This window comes from Schistocerca cancellata, chromosome 4 (genome assembly GCF_023864275.1).
Source record: "Schistocerca cancellata isolate TAMUIC-IGC-003103 chromosome 4, iqSchCanc2.1, whole genome shotgun sequence".
Classification (NCBI taxonomy): Eukaryota; Metazoa; Arthropoda; class Insecta; order Orthoptera; family Acrididae; genus Schistocerca; species Schistocerca cancellata.
The window spans coordinates 19,134,078-19,151,041 of NC_064629.1; positions in this window are offsets into that span (position 1 = coordinate 19,134,078).

A 16,964-nucleotide genomic window follows, 5' to 3' on the forward strand; every position below is an offset into this window, starting at 1 on the left:
CCAGTCGGTCATGCGTTATTCACGAACCCCCGTTGATCTCGAGAGTGTGAATCCTGGCAGTAAAGACGACTCGGCTTCGTCCGCTCATAAAATGAGACGTCAAACTGTAACCTGCCTTGGGTCATAAAATAAAAAAAAGATAATCTGTCGGCTTTATAGTCGCTGCATTATGTTCTTTGAAGCGTAAATGGAAACGTAGCACATCCTCTAACTATATGGTACTAACTGAACCCACTACAAGATAACTAATGCTAATGAGACGCAAGTAAGAAAAATAAAACCATTTCTTTTTCACTTTTTGATCATTGCTTACATTTTGACTTAAATTCAGCGAATATCCATACGTACATTTTATTTAGTTAGATCAGCGTTTCGTGGGAGACTTTTGTGGATCCGATTCGGAGGAACTCGCTGCATGTAGTGCAAAAACTTGAAAAATAAACAGAAGTTTCATAATGATTATTAAATGGGTAAAAAAAACCTGTGTATGAGCGCAATTGACTTAGATGACAGGAAATGAGCTTCTCTTCTTGCTATGTAAACTTACCACAGTAAAGAAAACAAGATTATGATTTTTAACAGTTGTCAACGTCAAGGACGTTGGAAGCAAAGAAAAGCTATAACTGAACAAGGCAGGGGCAGGAAACAGACCGTAACGTTGTTAAAGGAACCACCCAAGCATTCGCCTGAAGTGGCCTAGGAAAAAACGGAAAACTTATTTACGAATCACCCTGATCCTTCCAGATACCAGTCCTATGCCTAACCTCTGCGTCACTTTGCTCTTCTCGCCAATGTGAAGACACTTTGATGAGCACGTGGTCTAGGTGCATCATTTACGTTAATTTGGGTTGCGACCAGCACACTATCCACCATCATAACGATTTTAAATCAGTGAAAACTTTTTGGGTTCTGCCACCTGCTCAATAATGCAATCCAAATTGTCTTTTGGAGTTTATGCCCAGTAATTTCAAATACAGACATCGTACGATAACTGATCGTATAGCAATGCGGATTAGTTCAAAGAATCCACAAAACTGTCACAGTATTCTTTTGCATTAGTCAGATATGAAATAAACAGCCACAGCAAAAATGTCTGACTATTGCGAACTAAGCAAAATGTATGGAAAAAAAGGGGGGGGGGGGGCGTGAGGTGTGTGAGTTTGAGTGAGCATGCGTGTCCTTTTCAATTTTGTGCAGTATAACGTTAAGATAATTTTCGAAACTGCATTTCAATTTAGAAAGACTATAGCATAATATTGAAAGCCATTAAAAGAACGAGCATAGTGTTAGTTCTGAGTGACTGGATTGTGTACCCAGTAAATATCGTCCGATTATACTGTTTCACACTCTAATGCTCCATATATTTAGGCAGCAAACCTGTTGTAAAGTATTTTAGTTTCTCTCGTTGGGTGGTCTCAGTGATATTTTTGGTAGAATGGTGCGGTACTGTTACACTAGAGAAGGACAGCCTTTTCCAAGAACGAATTAGCCAAGCCTGAAACGTTGTGACTCTGAGGTGGCCTCAAAATGTGTTATCCTAAGCGGAAACTGACCTTTCTGGAAATGCCGTTTTATATAGTACCGTTACAATTAGTAATCTCAATGCAACAGACGTTTACGTAAATGCCCACAACTTTATCTCCATCTCTATTTTCAAATAGCCGGAAGATTGTCAATAAAATAATGAAATGCCTAATCTGCTGTCCACGTAAATCACGTTGTTCCTTCAGGTTTAACATTGCTCTCTTTGTTTGTTGGACTTGCTGTGTACAGTACGAAGTATGGAAATACTCAGAGCGTATAACGCTGAATAAGGTATCTGTGTAACTGAAAATTTCTTACTTCTTGGTAAATCGTTTAAATGGCAGTAGATGACAACATGTGAACTTCAAGCGTCCCGCTGGCTGCATTGACGATATCCCACTACGCTTCAAGACATAATGGGCTGCAGGCCGCAAACTGTACAATGCTCGGCAGACACCATCGGTCGGTTAATCGCCACATGCGCAGCGCTCGCAGATTTGCTTGTTTGGCATTACAAGGTACGGATGATTTGTTATATTAGGTGGCAGTGCGACGATATTCTTCGTGGTGTATGTAAACAAGTAGGATAAAAAGGAAGACCCTATTCTTGTGGGTAAGTCGTGCTTACCGAGAATAGTCCTGCTTGAAAAATGAATGGTATGTTTTGTTCCGCTAACAATTCCCCTTCTTTCAACAGCTTTTCTATTTGAATTGAGGCTTCCTCCTATAGCTTACTGTATGCAATCTCTGTCGTCTTACATGAGAATAATAAAAAGTGATGCAGTTTTTGTCATTATAGACAACTGAAGCGGAGATCTTGAGTTCAATTCCAGGTGACCCTCTGAATGTTTTATGGAGTGGAAAGGTCTGGAACGACTGCCAGTCAGTCTCGTGGGGTCGCGTGACAGGTTGTTTGGTAAAAGTAGCGAAGTTGGTGCGCAGTTTGACGAAGAGGCGCACGGCTGGTCCCGGCGGAGGTTCGAGGTTCGAGTCCTCCCTCGGGCATGGGTGTGTGTGTGTGTGTGTGTGTGTGTGTGTGTGTGTGTGTGTGTGTGTGTGTGTGTGTGTGTTTGTCTTTACGATAGTTTAGGTTAAGTAGTGTGTAAGCTTAGGGACTGATGACGTTAGTTAAGTCCCATAAGATTTCACACACATTTGAACATTTTTTTGTTTTTTTTTGAAGAGGCGCAAAATCGAAGATTTGCAGAAAACTGGAAGCTATTTATTTATTTATTTTTCGTGAAACGGTGGCTGACCAGTTAAATGCAGTATCATTCTCTACTTTTATTTTATCGTAACATTTAAAAATTGAAATATTACGAGTAACCTATCATAAGTCGCATTAAGCTCAGAAAACTAACATAATCGAAACAGTTCTCCTAAAAATTATGATTTAAGTCCTTGGTTTATTCATTGAGGTGACCTTGCCTATACTTTTAGTGATACAGTTGGTCGGGTAGCGTGTAACGTATTTGGGTTGATGATATAGTATAGTGCTCCGAGGCACCCGTTTTCTCTTGTGTTCTGTTAAATTGCATGTCTGTGATACCATACGATACCGAATGCGTCTATATTCAGCCAAGTCAAGTGTACCGAGCGCTCAAGGTAGTATAGTATGCCGCGCGGAGTGGCCGCGCGGCTAGAGGCGTCATGTCACGGACTGCGCGGCCCCTCCCGCCGGAAGTTCGAGTCCTCCCTTGGGCATGGCTGTGTGTGTGTGTGTTGTTCTTAGCATAAGTTTAAGTAGTGTGTAGGGACCTATGACATCAGCGGTTTGGTCCCATAGGAATTCACGCCCATTTGAACATTTAGTATAATACAAGTCGTGAGTGTGCTAAAATGTATTCTATCCAAATAAGAATGTTCTTAACAGTTTGGAGTTTCGCTTCGGGATGGTGAGTTCCCTTCTTCCATTGTCCTTCAATAGATGTCGACAGGGGACTGCAGAAAGACAATGGGGACACAAGGCATACCACAACTTCATGTCCCACGAACTGAAAAGGGCGCTGTGCTACATGACGGACCGACTGTGGATATCGTTACCATTGACGCAATGGCTTCTGCGTGGTTTCATTTCAAACTGGAAGTTGAAGAAGACTGCAAAGACAGCGCGGAGTTTGGAATAGTCGCAGCAACAGTTACTGATATTGTGATAACGCTCTAATTTAGGAATAAGATAGTCACTGAGTACTCTTCAGTATCAACTTGCTGACTGGAATCGCGAGAGAGTTAACGTATCTATTGAATGAAAGATCATGTGCTACATTTCTCTCTAGCCACTTTCTTGTATTGCTAAGAAATATCTCACTTCTTATGTACACTGTGTAAAAGAAGTAAGAGTACTTTTTTTGAAACCCCACCATTTTCCCTCGCTGCGACGCAGAGGTCTGAAATTTGACTGAAAGTTCCCTACAAGCTCCTTTCGTGGTGATGCAAAAGCGTGTCGACCTGAGACGCTTTTAGCAGCAAAGTGTCGACACATGCGAAAGGAAGGCGGGGCTCAGAGGTACATGTGCGATGTCAGGTGGGTTAATGTCACATTGGCAGTGCATTTTCCACAATTGCGGCCAACATCACCGTGGTTGTGTCACTAGGGGAAGGCAGTCACCCTCCCAATCCACCTCTGCGATTGAGGTCAGAACCGCGACGCCCGGCGTTGAAATCACCCGCTTTACTCATGTATGACTGAGGAGTACATTTCAGACACAGTGCCGCTCAGAATCGACACGAAAAGGGCTGAGGAGGTGGCACAAAGGGCGTCAATGTAACCACCACTTGACTTTGGGCATTCGTTTACACACATTACGCGGTCTAAAGCGACAGTTCGCAGTGCGATGTGCAATAGAACGACGTTCTTGACAACCTTGCCACTGCTGACCCCTTCCCCCCCCCCTCCCCCCCCCAGCAATTCAATCTTTCTCTAATTACATTGTGGGGCTGCAAGTCTATTGAACATGATCTGACACTCCTTGCAGTGTATACAGGGAAGAGGTGTTTTCACTGACGCCGTTAATGCTACCTTCTGCGGCCTTTGCGTGTCGTTTCTGAGCGGTGGTGTGTCTGAAATGTTTTCCTCGGCCACCAATAAGAAAAGCGCGTGATTCCAACTCTGAGCTTCGCGGTTCTGACCTCAATCTCAGAGATGCCAACATAGGGGGTGTGATGATCTTGCCATCGTGTGACAGGTCCACGGCGACGTTCGGTAGAATTTTGGTGAAATTTATTGCCAATGTGACAACGTTATCCCACGTTGCATTTGACGTATACATCTGAGCTGTGGCGTTTCTTCGCATGTGTCGACACCTTGCTATTTGAAGCGTCGCCCGTTCCGGTGATGACGTCGCACGGCGCTTCATTACGGAGCGAGGTTGTAGGCACTTTTGAGCCAAATTTCAAACTTCTCCGTCGCAGTAGGGGAAAATGAAGGTGTGTCAATAAGTGGGCCTTCCATTCTTTTGCATAGTGGAGTTGCAGTACTATAGTACACAACCACAAGCTCGGAGCTGATGATGGACGCAGTATTTAAGAACGGCATCGCCGCGAAACTGTATCAGATGTTCAGGTCCATTGTTATCACCCCCCCTCGCTCATATGATCTAAATGTTTTGTTTCTGCATCCAACGTGGATATTTGAAAGTCCAAGCTTTTGCCAGCCGTGCTTCCTCAGCGGAAGAGACGGTGGCTTTGAAAGAATTCTTCGAATAACAAATCACATTTCGACCCTTTTTAGTAACGTACAAGAAGAACTGTGTTATCGAAATAGGAAATAAAACTATTGTGGAATTTAATATCAGTAATTTTATGCAGTACTATGCTCTTCCTTATGGTGTTTCCTGCTCCGACTTGGAGTAGGAGAGTCACCACAGGACATTTTAATTTCTACTGTCTATACTTTTACAAATAAATTCGTAAAACTTTGTCACCATGACCAGGAAGGATTGAGAACTCACACTCATCGCAGTGGAAGTTAAAAAACGTAGCAAAATACCTTTTTTTACATGTGAAATTTCATCATTTTTTCTGTTACTACTGGCTGCATTTGTTGCTATAGGTACACTTTTCTTCCTAAGTAAGAGAGATTCTTCGATGAATTTTTCATAGCAAACAAACAGTAGTTACACGTGTATGAAACTCTAGAATTTTCCAAATCTATTAAAAAACTGTGGAAAAAATTGAGATAATTAACTATAAAACTTGAGTTTTTCCTAAACATGAAGTTTAAAATGTAACAATTCATTCATTTTTTCATAAATTAAATAACTTGTATAGTCTTGTTCTTATGAATAAAGAACCCAGTTAATGCATGTGTGCAGTTATATTATATAAAGAGGGTACCTGCCACCAAACAACATCCTCTCCATGCTTCCAATGGTACAAGACTCTGCAGTGGCAACGACGACACAAAAGAAATATCATTTATGCCGTACTAAACAAATGAAATGTCACGGTGAGGACCTCAAAATCAAAGGGTGCCTGACCGAAACTCTGTCTCCACCACTTTTGGTCGTATCAACCGTCGGAGCGTAGCAGCACTTTCCCTGGCTAAGTGTGGACCTCACTGAGCTAACCTCTTGAGTGTCGAAAGATTTCGCTTCTCTCTTCTCCCGGTACCAATGCGAAAAAAAGCGCACCTAAACTAGCAACGATCAGCGGTTGTTACCGTATGAGACGAGAGGAGTCCCTGTCCCCACTAACTATAAATAACCCACCAGGCGCCCACTAAACAAGAAAAAGCGGGCCTGCTGATAAGACCAGGTGAGGCGCTGAGCAGTGGCACTTCATGAAATGAGGAGACCACCCTCGCGAAACTCTCCACTCGGAGAAAACTCCAAATGACCGACCAAAGTGAAACACGAATACCAATCCTCGCTGCGTGATGCAAATTTTATTACTTTACTAAAATCAGAATTGCTCAAACAGTGCCTTTTAGAGATATGCATCTAATTACCATAAATAGATGGTTATGAGAGGCTAACTACTTGCATCTGCAATTATTTCTGTTATTCTTTCACGACATTGCATTCATAAGTAATCAGAAATGAATACAAAATTAAACTTAAATTACACTTTCTACTCGACTTTCATATTTAGTTGGTCTATCAACAATGGATTTTACAGAATAGCGCACATTTTTGAGAATACATTCAGAAATTTTACGGATCGAAAGAAGGCAATGCCGTACTAGCTATGTGTCTGAGCCTGTCAAAGAGCTATTTTAGTGAGGTGTACGCATATCAAAAAAAGTTTTGGATCACCCCGATTCCCAGAACTCCTGAAGATAGACGATGACTGTGGATATTGTATCACAGACACAGTTGACTGTTCAGAGATGTCACTAAGCCCACCCAAAGGTGTAAACAACCATGCATGAGCAGCGCTTATTTGACGGAGGGGGTCTAACAGCCGATCAGTTCCAGTCATTCCACCAGGAAGGAGGTACACGGTTTGCGTTGTCTGTAGTTCAACCATGCCAAGACGGTCAATACCGCGGTTCGGTCACGTCCGCATTGTTACTTTGTGTCAGAAAGGGGTCCCAACGAGGGAAGTGTCCAGGTGTCTCGTAGTGAACCAAAGTGATTATGTTCGGACATGGAGGCGATACAGAGAGACAGGAACTGTCGATGACATGCCTCGCACAGGGCGCCCAAGTGCTACTAATGCAGTGGATGACAGCTTCCTACTGATTATGGCTCAGAGGAACGCTGACAGCAACGCCACCATGTTGAATAATGCTTTTCTTGCAGCCACAGGACGTCGTGTTACGACTCAAACTGTTGCAATAGGGTGCATGATGCCCAATTTCACTCCCGACGTCTATGGCGAGGTCAATCTTTGCAACCACAACACCATGCAGTGCGATACAGATGGGCCCAACAACATGCCGAATGGACCGCTCAGGATAGGCATCACGTTATCTTCACCGATGAGTGTCGCATATGCCTTCAACCAGACAATCGTCGGAGACGTGTTTGGAGGCGACACGGTCAGGCTGAATGCCTTAGACACACCGTCCAGCGAGTGCAGCAAGGTGGAGGTTCCCTGCTGTTTTGGGGTGGCATTATGTTGGGCCGACGGACGCCGCTGGTAGTCATGGAAGGCGCCGTAACGGCAGTACCATACGTGAATGCCATCTTCCGACCGATAGTACAACCATATCGGCAGCATATTCGTCTTCATGGACGACAATTCGCGCCCCCATCGTGCTCATCTTGTGAATGACTTTCTTCAGTTGATGAATTCTTCTCGGGTCATCAGTGGAATACGCCGAGAAAGACTGAAATCGCATAGACTTCTTTCAGGATCACGAAATCGCTCGACTAGAGTGATCAGCATGTTCTCCAGAGATGAACCCTATCGAACATGCGTGGGATAGATTGAAAAGGGCTGTTTATGGACGACGTGGCCTACCACACACTCTGAGGGATCCACGCCGAATCGCCGTTGTGGAGTGGGACAATCTGGACCAACAGTGCCTTGCAGTCTGGACCACCACCTCTGAAGGTCCTGCTGCATGGTGGTACAACATGCAATGTGTGGTTTTCATGAGCAATAAAAAGGGCGCAAATGATGTTTATGTTGACCTCTATTCCAATTTTCTGTACAGGTTCCGGAACTCTCCGAACCGAGGTGATGCAAAAAATTTTTTGATGTCTGTATTATTTAATTTGAGTAAGATCAGGCTTTGATCCGGAGCCATTGTACCAGATATGATGCCGATGCTTAATACACTAATGTGTTAAACAATTATTACAACCTGCGTAGTTTCAGTAAATCACCGGCCTGTGGTTTGTGGGCGTGGAGTTAGTGCCCGATAGTGTCAGAGATGTATTCCACTGGGTACAGTTGACGCTAATTTGGTGACCAAGACGCCAACTTGAGTTCACTATCAGGCTCTGCAAACCAATGCAGCACGGTTCTGGTCTTGCCACACGGACGGTTGCCCTGGTGCAAGATGTTGCTGCCGTCGTGGAAACTACCATTATGCCTTCTATTGTTACACAGGTACCATCCATGCCCATGCGATGTCCCCCACCAGCCTGCGTCCGTGGTACGGTTCATGTTTATAGCTGCCGTTCACCTGGAAATCAACATATCTGGACATGACCATTTAGCTGATGTAACACGAAATATGCCTCATGTTTCCATTGATCCACGGTTCAATATCGCTGATTCCGTGGCCACTGCAATCGTAATTGACCATGTTGTTGGAACGCATAGGGGTTATCTCCTGCGATGCCCCAAGTTTAACGATTTGCGCTGAGCGGTGTATCCCTAAAGCCTTGTGCCTGCACCACCAACTTACTCTGTTGTCAGATCTGCCACAGGTCGACGCCTACCATGCTTTAGAGAGTGGGCAAGCCTCCTGTGATGAGTCATGCACATGAAACACCTTGTCGCCCGCTCGTGGTTTCACCGTATTCCGTACACTTTGTACAGAGGATCACGACAGCAGCACGTGAACAGCCGACCAGCTTCGCCATTTCTGAAATGCTCGTTCCCAGACGCTGGGCCATCACGTATCGTCGCTAGAATGATTCCTCAATTTTCTCTGCTCCACTTATACGATGTATGTTTAATAAGTTATTTCACGTGCTGTATTAATCAGATTACCGCGATTGTTTTCCTTGTTGGCCGGTGAATGTTGTACCAGACGAAATGGTACTCGTCGGTACAGTGGTGGGTTCTTAGCTTAATTCCTGGAGGTGGCCGATCCGGTACTACAGCACATAAAATATTAGATCGCTTTATTACAACTCGAACAAGATGAAATACGTAACTGTGTTACAATCATGTCCACAGGAGTGTCATGAGTATTTACTACTGTTGCTGAACATCAACGTATCACTTTATAGCGAACAAGATACAAGTCGCTTCTCGCACAGTACAACTGACGTTAAACTTTTGTACAGAGTCCTGTCAAATACAACTGTCGCACTGGCAGCTCGGTAGAGAGACTATGCTGTCGCCTTCGGCGATGAGTACTGACTTGGCTAAGAAGCAAGCAAACTCAGGACTAAGAAAACGAGCTGATGCGGTGCCACATGGAAGCTCCTCTGGGCGTTTCTACGCCACCGACTCTCATTCGTCGTTGCTTCTGGCAGCAACTATGTTTACTTGTGATCCCGTCGCGAGGTACCAGTCTTGTCGTGGCACCTCGCTGTTCGGACGATACCACAGCGCACAAGTCTGAAAAGTATCTGTGCAATGTTAGCCTGGTATCAGCTGTCATAAAGGTTACATCTGTTCTGGTAGTATCGGCAGTTTTTCATTTAGTATAAAAATGGATCAGAGAATTAGTATAGAATTTTGCTATAGATAATGAATAAGGAGTAGAAAATCTCAAAAATTTTAAATATTGCTTTTTTGAGTCTGTTATGAGCAAAACAAGGGTTTATTAATAGCATAAGCAGTTAGAAGAAGACCGTGAGGGCGTTGAAGATGACGAACGCCCTGGACGCTACAGCAAATTATCAGTCGACGGAATCGTGAAAAAAGTAGAAGAAATTATTATGAATGATCGTCGAATCACAAGCAAAGAAGTCGGTGATTGACGTATCAAATGACTCAAGACGCGGAAGTTTTGTTGGATGTTTTAGATATGAAACGTGTTTCAAAATTCTTGCATTTCGAATAGCAACAGCGGGGAATGTAAGTTGCCCAGGAGTCGGTAGATAAGACAACGACGCAGCACTACTGAAATGTGTCATAACAGTTGATGAAACATGGGTATGGCGCCAAAAATAAAGCTCAATTGTGCTACCATCATGAAATTCGTTTGGCCACTGGCACCTTTTACACTAGCCCGTTTGAGAGTCTCTATATGCAGTTGCTGCCAAACTACCGCTGTCATACTAGCGTGATATTCTCCTCGACAGATACGCATGCCGTTTGTCTGCCGTGCCCGGCCACCCATCCAATGCCTCCTATCTCGATGACTCCCTTGATTGCCAAAATAGGGCGCGTCCTTCGCCGTTCCCTTTCGGCTATTGCTCCAGCAGCTAAATTTCACGCTACATGCCACGTTCCTCTCCCAGCGACTTGGCCGACCTTCTCTCGGCCCTCTCCCCGCGAGATCATTTTAACTAGGTTGTGTATTGGGCACAGTCGTTTTAGCAATCGTCATTTGTTAGGTAGTGATGCCCCACCTCTATGCGCCCATTTTCGTGAAGGTTTGACGGTTCGCCATTTCCTGGCCGAATGCTCTTTTTTTTAACCACTTACGTTCTAGTATGTGTTTGCTGTCTGATTTATCGGCCGTTTTAGCGAACGACACGCGGGCTGTCGATCACGTTTTACTTTTCATCCGTCGTAGAATATGGCGAAGGACATTAGTCTTTAGTTTGGGACCTCCGCTGTCTCTATGACGTACGTGGTGGACCTTTCTCCAAGAAGAAGTCCTTGTCCTTAGGTCTCTTTCCTTCCGCCGATTGGGCTTCACGTGTAGTTGCTTTTAACTTCTCATTTGTATTAGTGTTCTAAGGTCATGACATGGGCGCTTATGGCCTGAGTTGTTTTTGCGCCCTAAAACAAAACATAAAACAAAAACAAAACAAAAAAAAAAAAAAATCAGTCGTCGCAGTAGAAGCATTCTGGATCGGAAAGACGGAAATAAGCTCGATAAGTGCGAATTTGAAGGTTGTGCCCACTGTGTTCATCGATTTTAATTGCATAGGTGGACCATGTGTGTTTGCTATAAGGTCAGAAGACCGATTAGGAGTGTAACTCACAAATTTAAAGCCGTTTGTGTGAAGCAATCTGAAAAATGATGATGGTGATAAGGTGGTGTGGACATACGACAGAAAGGCCTTTAACGCCCCACGAAAATGTAAGGACACGAGCATCGATAAAATGGAATTCACACACACACACACACACACACACACAGAGAGAGAGAGAGAGAGAGAGAGAGAGAGAGAGAGAGAGAGAGAGAGAGGGGGGGGGGGGGAGGGAGAGGGAGAGGGAGATGAAAACTATATAGTGTGTCAGATCTAAATCTTAGATTAAAAATGAAAAAGCGGTGGAAAGAATTAAAATAGCATAGCGTATAGCTATGGCTAGCTAATCGCTGGAATAAAAAAGGATAAGCCAGCCACTCTGCAACACATTAAAATCTCCAGCTTAAAACCTTAGGGCGGAGACCACACAGTTCCCAAAACGTTAAAACTTCGCCACAGTCGTCTCGTCATTGGCTAAAATAGAAGACGGATATCCACCGAAATTCACTGCCGCCCTCTCATCATAATACAAGATGCACTCAGTTAAAATTTGGTGTACAGAAATTTGCACCTCACGGACATGACAGGCTGAGGGGTCCTTTCGCCAGAGTAAACAGCGATGCGTTAGGAGACAGTGCCCAGTTCGGAGACGGCCCTGGCCACTTCATAAACGAGAGTGACCGACCTGAGAAACGCCACGGCGAGAGAGGTGACTTCACCAAGCGCAACTTATCGTCCTTCACTGGCAGTCATTCCTCCTCGGACGATTGCACGGATGTCCAACTCACCAGGGAAATGACAACTTGCAGGGGAATGGCAAATTGTGTAACGTCATGTTTCCTGCAGGCCTCCTTGATGGTCGTGCCTAACTGTTTATTTTCCGAAATTCGCAGGTGCCCTGGTATCCATCACAATGGTACCTGCTTCCCCGCCACTCTGGGACATACTGTGTAAGTGATCATATGTAACTGGATAATTTTCTGTCACTGGTACGTGTAGGGCAACGATTGTAGGGAACTAAGGGTATTGGAGCGAATGAGAAACAGTTTGCCTAGAAGTCACCTTATGTACTGCAATGCCTTCAGAATCGTCGCATGGAGCTCTGAAGAAAATTCAGTGTAGGCATGGGAAGGTGAGTTCTGAAGACACGGCCAGGAAAAAGAACTGAACAGCCAGGGGACTCCCCTGGTACATCATGAGCAAACGGCCGAAAGACTACCGATCGCCCTGTCCGCCAGATCATTTCTGTACACAGAAAATAATAGCTTTTATATCACACTTCCCTGGGGCACTCCTGATGAAACCCTTGTTTCTGATGAGCACTCGCCGTCCAGGACAACGTACTGGGTTGCATTACTTAAAAAGTCCGAACCACTCACATATCTGGGAACCTATTCCGTATGCTCGTACCTTCATTAACAGTCTCTCGTGGGACACCGTATCCAACGCTTTTCGGAAATCTAGGAAAATGGAATCTGCGTGTAGCCCTTCATCCATAGGTAGCAAGATATCATGTGAGAATAGAGCAAATCGAGTTTCACACGAGCGATACCTTCTAAAACCGTGCTGATCTGTGGACAGAAGCTTCTGCGTGATCCGTTGCTATTAATATTATTGATTTTTCTTACATTCATAGATATCTTTGTTGGGTTGGCCACAAGATCTCCGCTCACAGAGCTCCGTTCACTTTGGTTAGGGTGATACAAGTGAGGTGTGACAGGTTCGCAGAGGTTACACGCTACAACTGCTGTGCGGCAACACCTTGGGATTGGGGGATTTTTTTATCGAGGTTTTTACCATCTTCGGAATCGGAGCGTTTCAGCCAAGGTCCCCGTTCCCTGTGACACACGATGTTCCACCGCCGCACCGAACGGTGATCGCTAAAGCATGCGCAGAGCTTACGGCTCCAGAGGACAAGCACCGCCCACCAACCTCGCGCTCAGGAAACTGGGTTTGCCATGCCCGTACACAGCAAAAGAATGCTCAACTTCCCGAAGTTCTTGCAATTAGAACGACCACGGGGGCAAGTTTGGCTTTATCAAAATACCAGAGACGCAGCGAGAACTACCCGTGCCCCATCCCCCAACCCCTCCGATCCGAAGAAAGCGTCCGGATTTATTCTGACGCGCTTTATAGCTTTTGCACTACGATAATGCACATCCTCGAACTTAATTGCTTTTCTTGAATTTTTGACCAAAAACTATTCTGTAATGATCCCCCAGTCTCCATAACTGCCAGACATGGCCTCATGTGACATTTTTATGTTCCTAAAAATAAAGAAAACTTTAAGGAGCGGTCATTTTAAAGTCACACATAAGATCAAAACGAATAGCTGAGAGAGCTGGAAGCTATCCCGAAAACAAATTCTGGAAATGTTTCAGGGTGGAAAAAGAGCTGGAACAGGTGTATTGTCTGTAATGTGGACTATTCTGAAAATGATAAAATTGTTTTCTGGAAATAATTTTTTTAACATACCTCGTGTACTTTCCTTAGCGCGTCACCTGCTTCCAGTCGACGTTCCATCTCTCAGAGGATATTGGGTATAGTTTTAGCTAATCACTATGTTCCGATATCAAGGAAATCCAGATAGTGAAAACATTCCTTCGTAGGAAAAAATGTAATAATTGTCAGTGTAAGCACCTTAAGGTGTTTCTAGTAAACGGATTCAATCAGTAAAGTGCGTTTCTGGAATATCTGTTAAATACCTACCTACGGATACTCCAATTCTTCACCGAACTATAAAGATTTTACAGCCACAGATTTCTTTTTGTGTGACGGTAGCTGGAAGACAAAGGATGCGAAATGTTTTGAAGGTGGCTGGTGCAGATGCAGTACTCAGTTCTCCGAGGGATCACAGTTTGTTAGTCTCTCTCTCTCTCTCTCTCTGCCCCCCCCCCCCACTGCCCCCCCCCCCCGGCCTACCAAACTAAAATCACTGTCACCCCTCAGTTTTAGTGTGCAACAGATGCCTACAATTTTAATAGTAACAACAAAAAATAAAAGGTTATAATACAATTAAAATGAATTCCTCAATTACAGTAAAATATTGAAAATAGTTAACTTTAATAACGATAACTATTATTATAAATTAAACCATTTTATATATTTTATTGTAACTGAGGAACTTAATTATACTGAAACATTTCAGATTTATTATTGTTATTACATATCAGATCTTAGTAAAATGCTGTAGCACAATATTCAAGAAGTCGCAGTGAAGACAAATGCTGCATTGGAAAGCAAAGCAGAGGGAAAAGCAAATCTCCGCGTTGTGGCCTAGACGGGCTATTAAGGACGAACTGACTGTCATGTCATTCTCTTCCAGTGTCATCTGGGTGCGTTGAGGGGGGGGGGGGGGGGCGGCATGTGGTCAGCACACCTCATTCGCGGGCATTGTCGGCCTTCTAGACCTTCGAGCCACTACATCTGATTCAAGTAGCTCCTCAGTTGGCATCACGAGGCTGAATGCACCACGTTCCAGTCGTCTCACCAAGGGAATATCGCGGCAATACCGGGAATCGAACCTTGGTCCTCCGATAAAAACCACACACTAACCACTGAGCTATGACGAACACACTCCAATAAAAAAAATAACACAAACTCTTTCAATTTTGACGACATATTTTAAAAATATTAATTTGTGTACACTCAGTAGCTAGCACATCGATTTTGGACACACAGGCTTTGGCCACCATGCGACCGTGTAAATGAGGGCAATGCTGCTCCTTTGAAACATTTCCGCCGAAAGGTTTCGGGAAGTCAGTCTTTCATGTGCTTTTTTTTTTGCGGAGGGTCTCTCCTTATTTGTTTCTGTCTTCAGCTTTCTGGAGTTTACCGGTTTTTCTTGTGGGCTCAGGAACCGTGTCGGTTATGTTGTTGACAACAGGTACGGCAAGCCTGTGAATGCGTGCCTTTCCGGGCTGGAAGGTTCCCTGCAGGCGGTCGAGCTGCAAGCTAGTCTTCAGACAAGCAGCTGAAACGTATCCTGTGTTAAACGTAACTTATAATTTTTAGAATTCTTTATCATTTTCGAGACTTATTTTCACGCTACTATCTTATCCGAAAATTTGGAAATTTACGGGTACAGATGTAACACTTTCACTAAAAATTTTGTACCTCCATCATCCCTCCCCCTCTTCCCCCGCTCCGCCCTTCTAGCATCCGCGACTTTAGGGTGGTTGTTCCACCTACTCGTAGTTCAAAAAGCTGTTTACCAATACCAAAGCACTCACGATGAAACAATTAGGTATATTTGCAGTTTGCAAGGTTTAAAGAACGTCATGGTCACCAGAATGAAGTGCTGCTAGAATGCAAAATTTCTGTGACAACCAGTTTCGCCCATAAAAAATGAACCTAATGTACTTATTTATATGTAATACTGTGAAATCAATAATAAAATGTAATCCCAGTTGCTTACTGATAGAAAAACATATAGCGCCATAGCTATAACGATTAAACGTTTGTGTCATAGTTTTGAAACTGTAAGGGTAATGAAAAATTTGGAAATTTGTGGTAATGTTCTATGGGACCAGACTGCTGAGGTCATCGGTCCCTAGGTTTACACACTAAGTAATGTAACTTAAACTAACTTAAGCTAAGCACAACACACACACACACACACACACACACACACACACACACACACACACACACATGCCCGAGAGAGGACTCGAACCTCCGACAGGGGGAGCCGCGCGAACTGTGACAAGGCGCCCAAGACCGTGCGGCGAAGCGAAATATAGGTACTGTACCCATACAAACACTCTGCATACTATCAGCTTATCCAAGTGATCGTGGCGTTCTATAAACACACTGTAAGAGTTAAAGCGACGCACCACGAAGGAATTATCCGAATGTGACGGAAATAGGTAAATCTGATGTACATGTACAGACAAACAACTGATTACAATATTCAGAAAAATTGTATGATTTTTTTATTCAAGAGAAAGAGCTTCATAAACTGAGTAAGTTTATACCGCATTGGTACAGCTCTGGCACTTGTGCAAGCTGTTGTTCGGCTTGGTATTGATTGATAGATTTGTCGGATGTCCTCCCGAGGGATATCGTACCAAATTCTGTCCAACTGTCGCGTTATATCGTCAAAATCCCGAGGTGGCTGGAGGACCCTGCGCATAATGTTTCATACGTTCTCAATTGGGCAGTGATTCGGCGACATCGCTGGCCAAGGTTGGGTTTGGCAATCACGAAGACAAGCAGTAGAAACTCTCGCCGTGTGCGGGCGGGCTTTACCTCGGGATGGCTTGCCGTGACGAAGAAGAAAATGGAACGTACCACTACACTGTAAGGGTGATGCGGATGACAACCAAATATGTCGTGCACCTCAGACCATAACTCTCGGCTGTTGGGCGGTATGGCAGGCGACAGTCAGGCTGGTATCCCATTGCAGTTCAGGGCGTGTCCAGACACATATTCGCTTGTCACCGTGGCCTGGGATCTTTTTGGCTGGAGTGGAATTGTCTTCAGTGATGAGGCCTGTTTGGAACCGAGCCTCGATGACCAGTGAGTGTGTGTGTGTGTGTGTAGACGAGCAGGGCAGCGGTGGGATACAAACCTGAGTGTCGCGCGCCACCTGGGCTGCCATTTCCTTTCGTTGCAGGATCCCTTTGACTGCCAACCGCGACACCCTTACAGCGCAGCGGTCCGTCGACGATCTTCTACTCCCCGTTTCGTTGCCCTCCGTGGCAAGCGATCCTGGGCTTACAT